Here is a 15,899-nt window from a genome sequence, read left to right as displayed (position 1 = left end):
ATTTTGCAGCCCTTCACCGGCAGTGGTGACGTCTCCATATGAGTGAAATATTCTCGAAAGGGACGTTAAACAATATTCAATCAATCATTGTGTTGCGTTGGTGCCTTAAAGAACCTTCACTGCTGTGTCCTTTAGCGCTAAGCACAAGTCAAAATGTGTGGTACTTCGCCAATAGCTGGTGACGTCTCAATATGAGTGAAAAATTCTCGAAGCAATGTAAAACAAACATCAAACGTGACCGTATAATTATCCCTGTACAACCCCCCTGGACTTGGATGACTGGTCGTTTTCTCAGCGCATGTTTTTCATTGTCTTAAGCACGTGTTCTTAGTACTTAAGAAGTGACAGAGGCTTAACCAAACCTCAACAATCCACAAATCTATGTTATTTGAAAAAGGTGATACCATTAAATCAAAAACAAAATTGTCGTACCCACCTGAATGTTTTAGTATATAATTCTGTCGACTTGATTGAACGGCGAATGTGCCAGTAATGTTAAGAAGCCTTGGTTTCGTTTTAAGTTCTATGATTTAATAACTACGTGCCTATTTCTACTGCAATTTTATGCAAGTTAAGTACTGTAAAAACAGCAATCAGCATGATATCATTGTAGAGCAATGTTAGTGTCAATTTTAACCATTGGTTTCAATTTGTCTTAGATATCCAAGAAACCTCCTGTGCCATCATTACTAATCACAGGTAGACTGCAATTTGCAATACGATATTTTGCCATGGTTGATGACCTTTCAATGAATGGAATGCTGATGGTCTTGATGATGCACTGACAACACGATAGGCAGAGGAATGATGAACAAGTGATCTTGTCCGTGTTTATTGTACGCAGTTTTAAAATTCAGTGCTGTAGATTTTTAAAAGTGTTTTTATGTGTGAAAAGTTTGTAGTCAAAACATACGACACTTGTTTTGCATGACGTATATGAATTTGATACATTCTTTTCCATCCTCTGTGATTTGCATAAGTCATCTTGCGATTTCTTCCATATTGAATAATTCGATCAGTCGGTGAGGCGTAGGGTTCGTATAAGCTGGAAGTCTGATGTTTTCGATCTCAGGCAGGCGACATCCCCTAGTCACAGCTATTTCTTCACCAGACGCACGACAATGAAATTGAAAGTCGCGGGTCTTTCGGAAAGAGACCTTAGAAATCGAAGCACTGTAAAGGACCCTTGCTGATACTTGTTACAGTTCTACAGTAGGACCTTTATTCCCATACAAGATGTTTCATTCAAATCATAACATCTATGATCATTACGTATTTTTCACATTATTATGTTACAGTGTTCATCATTATATCCTTTTTAAAAATAGATTAAGATTTGAAGAATAAAAACAATCGAAAACAAAACAACAACAACAGAAACCAAAACGCGTATACCCTATTCTTTCATATATGAACTCCATCTACATGTAAGAAATGCTTCATTATCAATATAAATAAATCTCTGCTTTATATTCATTCTTAAAATTTGACACATTAAAAGTGCATTTTTTGAATAAAGAAAACCTAGCTCTTTGTGGAAGTTCACCTCTAAATGAATGAAAATATCTCGAAGGAACATAAAACTCCAATCAACCAATCAATATTTGAAGTTTCCAGTATAATTCTGAGAACCCGTGTTCGTTTTCTTTTATGTTTTTCTCAGTATCACCATACTCATCAGTTTGTCTTAAAAACTTTTTTTAAAAACAGGGCTTTAAACGTGTAAAGTACCGACATGAATTATACAACGCATTCGATCGTCTAACGTTGATTCTGCTTGATAAAACGTGTAGGCATTGAAAATGTTTGATGAAAGCATCAGCTTTACTGTTCAGTTGACAACAAACAATCAATTATAACATTCCTCAAAGCTTCAGTACTGTGTAGATATTGCGCGGCCAGGCGATATTATAATTAAATTTTATTTCTCAGTGATTTTTTAAAAGAAATTTTTGATTAGTCCTCCGTATCAGCATTTAAAATCACGTGATAGATATTTGCTTTGAAATAAGTTATCTAATTGCACAATATTGATTTGTGCTCCGTAATTATAACTTTCAAATGTTCAGAAATATTGACGGTGACCGGAATAGACTGGCAGAAATGTCACAATAATTATTCCATGAATCTTCTATAACGAATGAGGAATAACTGAATTTTTATATAAAAATAATGAAAACTTCATAGCCACGACGACTCCTTTTGGAAGTCTTCCGGAAGACAGCAACTTGAATAGTTTTGTACATTTCTTCGCAAAAAAAAAAAAAGTTTATCAATAGATTATATATCCTTTAACTATTTGTTGCATTTTCACGTGATATTAATCCCAGATATGATAACATGGGACAGGTTGATTCCGACAGTGATGTACCGCTTATTATAAAATGCACCGATGATAAAAGTTTTGAAATATTCAAAATTGTTATCTTGTGCATGTAAATTTTTTAATAACATCTGTTAAACAGAAATCATGCACATAGCTACATGATAAAGCTCCCCAAGGCTATGGTAATTACGACTTAAGGTCAATTTATTTATGTCTAAATCTTTAGTTTAATTTTGAATTCAAAACAGATGTTCGCATGCCCTTACTATGAGGATAATTGATTTGCATGCATTGAGATAAATTACGTAAATCATCTATACACCCATCACACTATACTGTATATACATTTATCACACTCTACCTGTATATTCATTTATTACACTATACTGTATATACATTTGTCACACTACATTTATTACACTATACTGTATATACATTTTGTCACACTTCATATATTACACTATACTGTATATACATTTGTCACACTTCATTTATTACACTATACTGTATATACATTTGTCACACTACATTTATTACACTATACTGTATATACATTTGTCACACTACATTTATTACACTATACTGTATATACATTTTGTCACACTTCATATATTACACTATACTGTATATACATTTGTCACACTTCATATATTACACTATACTGTATATACATTTGTCACACTACATTTATTACACTATACTGTATATACATTTGTCAAACTTCATACATTACACTATACTGTATATACATTTGTCATACTTCATATATTACACTATACTGTATATACATTTGTCACACTTCATATATTACACTATACTGTATATACATTTGTCACACTTCATATATTACACTATACTGTATATACATTTGTCACACTACATTTATTACACTATACTGTATATACATTTGTCACACTGCATTAACATCCTAGGTATATATACATCGACCACCCTATCCAGGGGCTTTAACAGTCTCTTTTAAAGTCAGCATTTCGCAAAGCCTATGGTCGTTATAACCATCTAGTATGGCAATATATTAAACCTATCATTGGATCAAATGCTGTCTGACGTTTTCATACCGATTGTTAGGCCGTTCTTGACACACTGATTTTGACTGCGGATTACTCCGTTTACCTGATCAAGATATAGGGCTTAAAGCGGGTGTGACCGGTCGACAGGGAATGCTTACTCAAACGAGGCACCTGATCTCACCTCTGGTATATGCAAGAATCCATATTTGCCCAACTCTATTTTGTATTTTTTATAGGAGTTATGAGATTGATCACTGTTCGTTATCTTCACCTTTCACTATATACTGTGACCTTCAACTCGACTTTAACAATAACAATTGGCATTCATCTGTCGATTCGGTGTATCCCAATGAACTCGAAATAAAAGACATCACCGTCTTCTACCTCTGCTTCATACTTAGATACTTTATGGAACATTGATGTTAACGGCAAACTAACAACTCAACTTTATGACAAACGGGATGACTTTAGCTTCTCCATTGCCAACTTACGATGTGTATGTAGCAATGTTCCATTATCATCTGCATATGGTGTTTATGTCTCTTAGCTAATTCGATACGCATTTGCTTGTTCTTATCAGTTTTTAAATCAAGGCAGACTACTGACAAATCAGTTGATATGTTACAGGGGTTTCAACAGTCTCGTTTAAAGCCAGCATTTTACAAATTTTATGGTCTTTATAACAATTTTATTTCCCAATACAACCGTCCCTTGGGGATCCGGGTTAGAATAGGTCCTCAGTACCCCCTTGCTTGTCGTAAGAGGCAACTAAATGGGGCGGTCCTTTGCATGAGACCGCAAAAAACGAGGTTCCCTGTCACAGCAGGTGTGGCACGATAAAGATCACTCCCTACTCAAAGACCGTAAGCGTTGAGCATAGGCCTAAACTATGCAGCCCTTCACCGGCAGTGGTGACGTCTCCAAATGAAATATTCTTGAGAGGGACGTTAAACTATATACAACCAACCGATACAACCAGTCATTGGGTCAAATGCTGTCTGGCGTGTTAAGCAGTTCTTTACACACTGATTTTGACGACGGATTACTCCGTTTAGCTTATCAAGATAGAGAGCTCACAGCGGGTGTGACCGATCGACACGGGATGCTTACTCCTCCTAAGCACCTCATCCCACCATTGATATGTCCAGGGGCCCGTGTTTGCCCTTCTTTTAATTCTATAATTTTATAGGAGTTATGAGATTGATCACTTCGTTATCTTCACTTTTTCATGTATATCACTAAATAGCAGTCGTGGTAACTCAGTACGAGGGTGTTCGCTTCGTGATCGGGAGGTCAATCCCCGCTCGTGTCATGGCCGTGTTAAACAAACCTACGACTTCAACATATTTAGTCATTACTAATTTGCCAAACGCTTAGTATTTAGAAATGAAAATAATGGGACGTTTGGGTATCACACAATAGATATACTTATATCACGCTATATATACACATCTAGCACAGTATACATACACATCTAACACAGTATACATACACATCTAGCACATTATACATACACATCTAGCACACTATGCATACACATCTAGCACATTATACATACACATCTAGCACACTATACATACACATCTAGCACACTATGCATACACATCTAGCACATTATAGATACATATCTAGCACACTATACATACACATCTAGCACATTATACATACACATCTAGCACACTATGCATACACATCTAGCACAGTATACATACACATCTAGCACACTATCCATACACATCTAGCACATTATAGATACATATCTAGCTCAATATGGATACACGTCTAGCACACTATACATGCACATCTAGCACAGTATACATACACATTAAGCACGCTATAGCTAAAAACAAGTTGATGGTACAGGGATTTCAACAGTCTCGATTGAAGTCAGCATTTCGCAAATTCTATGGTCGTTATAACGATCTAGTTCGTCAATACAACCTCGCATTGCGTCAAATGCTGTCTGACGTGTTTCATACCGATTGTTAAGCCGTTCTTGGCACACTGATTTGACTGCGGATGACTCCGTTTACCTGATCAGGATATGGGGCTCACGGCGGGTGTGACCGGTCAACAGGGGATGCTTACTCCTCCTAGGCACCTGATCCCACCTCTGGTGTGTCCAGGGGTCCGTGTTTGCCCAACTATCTATTTTGCATTGCTTGTAGGAGTTATGAGATTGATCACTGTTCGTTATCTTCACCTTGCATCTAGCACATTATACATATCACACTATAGATATACATATTTCACACTGTAGACACATATAACACACTATAGATACATATTTCACACTATATGTGTCTATATAGATACACATATCACATCGTAGATACATATATCGCACTGTAGATACACATATTACACTATATATACATATAGCACACTGTAGACACATATACCACACTATAGATACATATACCACACTATAGATACATATATCACACTATAGATACATATACCACACTATAGATATACATATATCATACTATAGATAGATACATCACACTATAGACACATATAGCACACTATAGACACATATAGCACACTATAGACACACATAGCACACTATAGATACACATATCACACTATAGATACATATATCACACTATAGATATACATATATCACACTGTACACATATATCACACTATAGATACATATATCACACTATAGATACATATAGCACACTATAGATATATATACCACACTATAGATACATATACCACACTATAGATACATACATCACACTATAGACACATATAGCACACTATAGACACACATAGCACACTATAGATACACATATCACACTACAGATACATATATCACACTATAGACACATATAGCACACTAGAGACGCACATAGCACACTATAGATACACATATCACACTATAGATATACATATATCACACTAGAGATACATATATCACACTATAGATACATATATCACACTATAGATATACATATATCCCACTATAGATACATACATCACACTATAGACACATATAGCACACTATAGACACACATAGCACACTATAGATACACATATCACACTATAGATACATATATCACACTATAGATATACATATATCACACTATAGATACATATATCACACTATAGATACATACATCACACTATAGACACATATAGCACACTATAGACACATATAGCACACTAGAGACACACATAGCACACTATAGATACACATATCACACTATAGATACATATATCACATTACAGATACATATATCACACTATAGATACATATATCACACTATAGATACATATAGTGACCGGTCAACAGAGGATGTTTACTCCTCCTAGGCACCTGATCCCACCTCTGGTGTGTCCAGGGGCTCGTGTTTGCCCAACTATCTATTTTGTAATGTTTGTAGGAGTTATGAGATTGATCACTGTTCGTTATCTTCACCTTGCATAGCACACTGTAGACACATATAGCACACTATAGATACATATAGCACACTGTAGACACATATAGCACACCATAGACACATATATCACACTATAGACACATATATCACACTATAGATACATATATCACACCATAGATACATATATCACATTATAGATACACATATCACACTATAGATACATATATCACACTATAGATACATATATCACACTATATATGTACATATATCACATTATAGATACATATATTACACTATATATGTACATATATCACACTATAGATACATATATCACACTATAGATACATATATCACACTATAGATATACATATATCACACTATAGATACATATATCACATTACAGATACATATATCACATTATAGACATATATCACACTATAGATACATATATCACACTATAGATACATATATCACATTACAGATACATATATTACACTATATATGTACATATATCACACTATAGATACATATATCACACTATAGATACATATATCACACTATAGATATACATATATCACACTATAGATACATATATCACACTATAGATATATATATATATATATATATATATATATATATATATATATATATATATATCACTATAGATATATATATATCACACTATAGATACATATATCACACTATAGACACATATAGCACACTATACGCACATATATCTCACTATAGATACATATATCACATTACAGATACATATATCACACTAGAGATACATACATCACACTATAGACACATATATCACACTATACGCACATATATCACACTATAGATACATATATCACATTATAGATACATATATCACACTGTAGATACATATATCACACTATAGATACATATATCACACTATAGATATACATATATCACACTATAGATACATATATCACACTATAGACACATATATCACACTATAGACACATATATCACACTATAGATACATATATCACACTATAGATATACATATAGCACACTGTAGACACATATATCACACTATAGATACATATACCACACTATAGATACATACATCACACTATAGACACATATAGCACACTATAGACACACATAGCACACTATAGATACATATATCACACTATAGATATACATATATCACACTATAGATACATACATCACACTATAGACACATATATTACACTATACACACATATAGCACACTATAGATACATATATCACACTATAGATACACATATCACATTATAGATACACATATCACACTATAGATACATATATCACACTATAGATAGATATATATCACACTATAGACACATATATCACACTATAGATATACATATATCACATTACAGTTACATATATCACACTATAGACACATATAGCACACCATAGATACATATATCACACTATAGACACATATATCACACTATAGATACATATATCACACTATAGATATACATATATCACATTATAGATACATATATCACACTATAGATATACATATATCACACTATAGATACATATATCACATTACAGATACATATATCACACTATAGATGTACATATATCACATTATAGATACACATATCACACTGTAGACAAATATATCACACTATAGACACATATATCACACTATAGATACATATTTCACACTATAGATATACATATATCACACTATAGATATACATATTTCACATTATAGATACATATATCACACTATAGACACATATATCACACTATAGACACATATATCACACTATAGATACATAGTTCACACTATAGATACATATATCACACTATAGATACATATATCACACTATAGATACACATATATCACACTATAGATACATATATCACACTATAGATACACATATATCACACTATAGATACATATATCACACTATAGATATACATATATCACACTATAGATATACATATTTCACATTATAGATACATATATCACACTATAGATACATATATCACACTATAGATATACATATATCACACTATAGATATACATATTTCACATTATAGACACATATATCACACTATAGATACATAGTTCACACTATAGATACATATATCACATTATAGATATACATATATCACACTATAGATACACATATCACACTGTAGACAAATATATCACACTATACATACATATTTCACACTATAGATAATATATCACACTATAGATACATATATCACACTATATATATACATATATCACATTATAGATACATATATTACACTATAGATATACATATATCACACTATAGATACATATATCACACTATAGATACATATATCACACTATAGATAAATATAGCACACTGTAGACACATATATATATCACACTATAGATACATTGATCACACTTTATATACACTAATTCATCTATCATGAAAACGATAATATTCCCCGTGTGAACTTCTGGTATTAAACATATATCTTAATGTGTGTTACTACAATGCCCTTGACTTTCAGAGTATGCTCTATTGCTGTACATGTAACGATGGGAATGCACATGTATGATTTTTCCCCGTATGAAGATGATAATGGGCTTATGATAAGAAATTTCCAGTGAACTTCTAAATTAAAGCAACCGTTTTGCGCCATTTTGTATTAAAGAGAACTTGCACAATTAATCGGAGCAAACTGTCGCTTGTGAATCATTTGTGTGGGAAGTTTTGAGTTAAAGCACTGCGCTGGTTACATTTTTATCAGTAATGGTACATAAATAAAATCCCAGCGTTATATAATTTTGCTTCCCGATATGAAATTCTAGTTTTGACTATCAAAGGATTACAAAGTAACTGTTCTATATTCTTTCTCTGTAGCAACAGATCCGGGGGACTTCAAAACAGCGGCGTAATTAACATTAAGCAGTAAGCGCTAATTACAGACCAGGTATCGATTCTTTTTTTTCATAAGTCTGATGGGTGGAATTAATAGATGTAGAATCGTGAACATTTTAAGAGGAAAGGGGGAAAAAAGAAGCGTCGGCGCAATCATTCCGACGTCATCCAGGTAAACAAACAAGCCAAGTCGGGAGCAGGTAAAGGGAAGTCGGACGGAAGTACGCGGTGTGAATTACTTCACAGCCAAGGTTGTCGGCGCTCAACCATATGAATTGTCAAAGACGACTTTGTATGTCTATATTTAATCTCAATACCTGTACGACGTAATACCTTCATTGTTCTATTTTGTTTGGTGTAAACACAGATTTTCATTATGAGTAACTATAAAAAGTGTAAATAACATTGTTTTGAATTGTACCCTACATCCATAAACAACTTGCGTCATTTGTGTATGGGAGACGACTAGAAAGGAGATGAGTGTTTGTCAGCTACAGTCGCTGTCATTGACGTCTGCTTCAGATCCACGACGACAGTTCAGACACTCGACGTCTCCTGCTGGGCTCTGCAACTGGCAGCACCAGCGTCAATTCAGTGCTTGCTTCCCGGTGACCGCATCGGTGAGGGATATGTTTAAGTATGCAAGTCCCTCCCCACAGTAGATATCCAGGGCGCACGTTTGTCGATTGGAGGTTTTGAGGCTTGCGGGGATCGATCATAGCCACGCAAAGCACACCGTCAACGTAACTAGAGAAAGTTGTTGTTTTTCAATTATTCTTCGGATTAAAGTTCCAGGCGTGAATTTGGATAGGCAGGTGAGTTGTTGTGTTGTTTCCTCTTAAATATTTTATTTTCTTTTTTATATATTAAATGTTATCTTTACTGCTAATTACACTTTTAAACATTATTTTTATGCGGCCAGGGATTGTCTCCTCTATTTTCACTTGTCATGTGCGTGCCTGTTCATCGATAGTATTAGTCAATATTTCAAAATTTACCTAATTGTCTGGCATAACCGTTTTAATTAAGGAATATTAGATTAATTTGGTAACTGTTTGATTACTTAGTTTCTGTACAAAAGAGCTTGGGAAATTTACGTGTGTGACAGCGGGAAAACGTGCATAATAATTATACTATGTATTATAGCACAATGCAAATCCGTGACAAAAGAATTCTATTACTTCGATCAGAGTTATCAAAACTCAATCGATATGGAGAAATATCAGAGCACTGCAACAGTATTCCATTACTGCATAAATCGAAGGAATTATTTTATCAAAATGCAAACAGACAAGTATGTTAAGTCATAGGGACCATCAACGCCATGAACTTGAGACTGGTCGTCTTGAAGGGGACACGTGTAAACCGTATTTCCTCATTCAAACACGACCGCCAGTGTGTCTAAATATTCTTTGCTTTGGTTTAAGTAGTTATGCTCGATATCTGTAAGATCATGTGGTGATCGTCGCTCAAAAGAGATTTCAAAGTACAATAAACAGTTTAAGAAGTAATATGCGATTACAATAAGGACTTGTCATGCATATTGCTTTCTTTTTACAACAAAACAGTATAATAGACATGTGTTTATTGTTGAAACAACTAAGCAAACACATTTTGTTTCTGGAGCTAAAGTTGCAAGCAGCAATATGCACTGTCCCGAAATACGAGAGAGAGAGAGAAAGGATTCAACAATCTTTATGAATGGTCTGCGCATCATTTATATTTTTGAAAGTTCGGGCTCACGCCTTTGGTGATAAGGTTTGTGTATCTTTCATCTCAGTAATCGACATTTCATATTTACCTGTGTTTGTAGGAATTTGTGACTATTTGCACAAATAATACCATCATAGACGCGTCTCCGGCGGACTTCTGCTAACGATAAATAAGATGTAAATTTTTGTTTACTTTGATCTTCACAAATTAAATTACTCTCTTGCAAACAAAGTTAACTAATATCAATCGTGAGATGTTAAATATCTGGAATTCTTTGGAAAGCATTCAATACGATAACAACTGTTTCATATTGGAGTTTATTGGTGGACATCATCAATATTTCAAACACATGTTTTCAGGGTGTCGGCAGGATTATATCCAGAAATCACGTGCTCTAAACGTTCAACAGATGCGATAAGTATGTTTTAAAATTAATTTGTAACATTTCATGCTGAATCAACCGTACCCACGGCTTCCGGACAGCCTGTTAAACCAATGTTCCAATATACCGACCGCCGATTTGGTATTTTCTCTTGCCGATGGCATCAGAGAGAAATTCGTTAGGACTCCACGTTGAATTAGATACAATGAATAATTAAGGACTATAACTTACACTTTATTAGCAATAATCAGTCCTTGATGGAGGCATTAATCCACGAGTTTGATTTGTTTTACATCCTGTAATGAAATGAGGCCTTTTTATGATTGATATTGTATACTATTTTATTACTGACTATTCACAAGGCATCTGTCTGCAACATCCGCATTGAAATATGTTTCAAATTCCTTGTACGCTTTGTACAATCCACTAGCTCTAGTATCCTGAAAAGTAGAAAAGAATTTTTTGTTTGTCTGGTTTATGCAAAAGATTAAGATAACGAGCAGTGATTTCGTAATTCTACTCATTTATGAGTTGGGAATGAATTTCTAAAGGAGTAAAGAAAGCTAAATATCTATTTCAGATTCATTTGTATCTTCTGTCAATGCATTACATAAATCTCAACAATTCCTGGAAATGCATGTACACTCCGTGACGACGATTTTAGGAGAGTTATACCACTCTCTTATAAAAAAAGACATTATGAACATAAAAAATACATCAATAAAACGAGTTTTCTTTATAAAAAAAATTCCTTTGGTGACCGATTTTCTAATTGTTTTTATACTGCTGTCACTATACAGTCGTTGTTAGCATAACCCAGTTACATTATCATCATATCGCAATAACGAGCTTTTCTTCAAATCCTTGTCGATATAATGTGAAATCAATGTTTTAGTTTCTATTTTGGCCTGTCTAAGACAAACAATTTTCTCAGAGAGTTCTCAACCGAGACAGGACTCGTGTAGGCTTGAACGTTACATAGGCTTCAATTTTCAAATTTGTGCTCCCCCCATCAACCAGAAGAGCTGATTATAGGTTTGGGTTTCCTTGGGATTATGAAACAAGCATTTTTCAGGAATCCTCTCTGAATCTTAAATTGATGATCATGTCAACGGTGTTCCAGATTATGAATCTGTAAATGAGAGATGTAAAACTGAGCACGACCTGGCTCCCGCGGATACGTTATCGGAGAAAGATTACCCTGTAGCTATTGTACAAAATTCTTTGGAAACTTTAACAAGATTTAGTCTTATTTCACTAGAGAATGATACCGTTCTATTATTTAAACAGCGAAACTTTTACTTTGATGATTTGATAGGTAAACAAATACATGGACAGTGATATTGTTCTAATAAATACATGCAAAGAGAATGGTATTGTTCTAATGATGTAGTTATTGACTGGGTCCGACGATAACAGCTGTTTTGTTTTCCCTGAAAAAGGATCTGTTGCCCGAAGTCGTAGGATAGAAAAAAACCCAGCTGTTGACCAAGAACCCAGTTTAAAACTGTTTTATCATACAATTTCATTTTCTCCATATTGAAATGAAAAGTAATTATAATGCTAATGCTTTACATCTACCACCATACCATACGTTCACTCGTTGAATAAAATGATATCCCCTGTTAAAATATTCACGACAATGTTAGGATTTTATGACGCAATACTCTCCGTTTGATATGATGTCACGGTACATACCAATCGTTTAAAAGCAAACTTCGCGGAAAATGTATGACGTCGAAGATCACGTGATGTGCATAGCCAATGAAAATACGACAATAAATCAGTTCGATGGCGGTCAACAGTTCATAGAATATTGACAGGGGAACGGTCTACAGATCCTGAATGAAAGAAAATTGCGACTTTCAAATGTTGATCTTTTTTATTGCAATGGGAAACAGAGATCAATCTAACAAATACCACAAAGAATAAAAGATTGAAATTAGGGCAGACTGACCCCTGGAAAACATCAGAGGAGGGATCAAATACTTAAGAAGAGTACTATATCCATGGTCAAATCAGTATGTAAAAAACGTCCTAATAAATGGTATGAAACACGTCAGACAGCATCTGATCAAAGGACAAGTTATTTTGCAAATATAGAGAGTAATATTGTTATGATAAACACATACACAGAGATATGATAATATTGTTCTAATAAACACACATACATACATGATATTGTTCTAATAAACACATACTCAAAAGAGAGCTGTACATTTATCCTTTGCTCTCGTTACGGGGAAATCTAAATTCCTCAAATCACAGGTCAATGATGCACGTTGAGCATGTGGCCTTTCAAGGACCGTCATTTTCAAGTAGACTTTCTACCTAACGATTTCATCATAAAGTGATCAACAGATTTGCATTATGATGTACATATTCAGTGACCGTAATGATGTCTACAGGGATTAATTTTGATTGGTGGGGTAAAGTAATTGTTTTACGCCGAAGTCTCCCATTCATTTGCTTCTTTCGACCTTCCTGTGACCCTAGGTACAAGAAAATGATATTATAGATGTATATCATCAATTAGAGTAATCAATTTATGAATCCCGGATACAAAGACCGAACGTCTTCCATCTACAGCCTCTCTCATGTTCGCATAATCAAAATATAAAATCTTTAAAGAAGACAAAAACAAAGCCATATCTACTTTAGCAGCGAGCGAACACCCTTGAGATATGGTCATATTGGGCATGATATTTTTCTACCACACAAAAACCAGTGGCAATTTTGTGCCTTTCCAATATGATGGCAGATGAAATTAGTTTGATCCTATTAGAAATTCCCCATGTTCTCTACCGGCCAGAACAGGGTGATTGAATTATGTTTTACTGATCGAATAATTGACTTCATATAATAGAGTAAAAAGTCAGTTTCATCTTTCAAGATATGGGGAATGCCAGTGGATTATAATGCGCAAGATGAAATCACTATACTGCAAATCTCTGTATTGCTGTTGACGTTTGATTTGAAGTTAAACGTGTTGTGAAAAAAAAAACCCACCCATCTGCTGAATGACAGCTTTGCGACGAACTTACAAGCTTCAAGATTGATTCTTAAATGTGTGAGAGAGTGATTAATTTCACGATATATATATACTCGTAAAATACTATTTTGATATGTAATTTTATCATACTTGAGTTGTAAGCTATATATAGCAGTAGAATATATCAAGCAAAATTTCCTGTCTTCTTCCTCAGAAAAATAATTACTCTCGTGCCATCCATTTTAAAGGCCAAAAATTAATATTACATTAATTTGCGTCAGATACCATCATCATAATTCCGCCTGATTTTCTTCTGAGAAAATCTCATGAATAATAGCCATTAAATTTATCAATGAAGTTTTTGATGTCAAAGTACATGTACCTTATAGTGTTTTGTTGCGCTTTAAACGAGTATCTGAGATTCCTTGCTTATGTATGACCGTAATATAACATTTACAACTTAAAATGTCCTCTTCCTACAGCCATAAAAACCCGCAGTCTGGCCGACGTGCTGTGGATGTAGACATTTCAGTCTAATTGCAGTTTATTTACAGTCTGTGCCTCTTTACCAATCACTGTGAATGCCTCTTTCTTACAAACCTTATTGAAAGTAGGGAAAATCCTAAATATCCAAGTTTCTGATGTAATTATTGGGAACTCTGAGTAGCTTCTGATGCCTGTAAGAAATGTGCTATGTCCTGAACATATTTCGTACTTGTCTTCATATTCCCAATTTTACCAGTACCATTGACAGATACATGGCTGTTTGGTCCCCCCCCCCTTGATTATCAAAATTAATAACTTCTATACTCCGTCAATAAAACCAAATGCTATACACATATACTAGTATCGATACAACACACAGACAGGGTTAATGAACTACTCAATTGGAAATTTTTATTTTTTTTATATTTGATAGTTTATAAGATATACATATCCGTTCAATATATTCACCCTGTTATTCTTGTACAGAAAAAAATCTACATTATCAGCTATAATGTATTACATCAAATAAAGTAATCGATTCAATTTGTTAATTAGTGTACGTAATATTCAGTGTAGATCTTGTTTTACATCCCGTGGGGATCCGGGTTAGAATACATCCTCAGTACCCCTTGCTTATCGTAAGAGGCGACTAAATGGGGCGGTACTTTGGATGA

The 15,899-nt window shown here is 34.1% G+C and overlaps 1 protein-coding gene across 3 annotated transcripts in view; it reads left to right on the top strand.

The window, feature by feature from the left end:
• The first annotated feature begins 9,760 nt into the window (after window positions 1–9,760).
• Window positions 9,761–15,899, top strand: part of LOC125663890 (neuropeptide S receptor-like) — a 42,033-nt gene continuing 35,894 nt past the window's right edge. The window contains exon 1 of one of the 3 annotated variants that reach the window (XM_048896314.2): window positions 9,761–10,467. The gene's annotated coding sequence lies outside the window, so the exon portion shown is untranslated. The remainder of the gene's footprint in view (window positions 10,468–15,899) is intronic. The other 2 variants (XM_048896316.2, XM_048896315.2) reach the window with 2 other exon arrangements.

The sequence above is a fragment of the Ostrea edulis genome, chromosome 1, assembly GCF_947568905.1.
Source record: "Ostrea edulis chromosome 1, xbOstEdul1.1, whole genome shotgun sequence".
Taxonomy (NCBI): Eukaryota; Metazoa; Mollusca; class Bivalvia; order Ostreida; family Ostreidae; genus Ostrea; species Ostrea edulis.
Note: the sequence above shows the minus strand (reverse complement) of the source record. Positions and strands in the feature narration are given on the sequence as shown.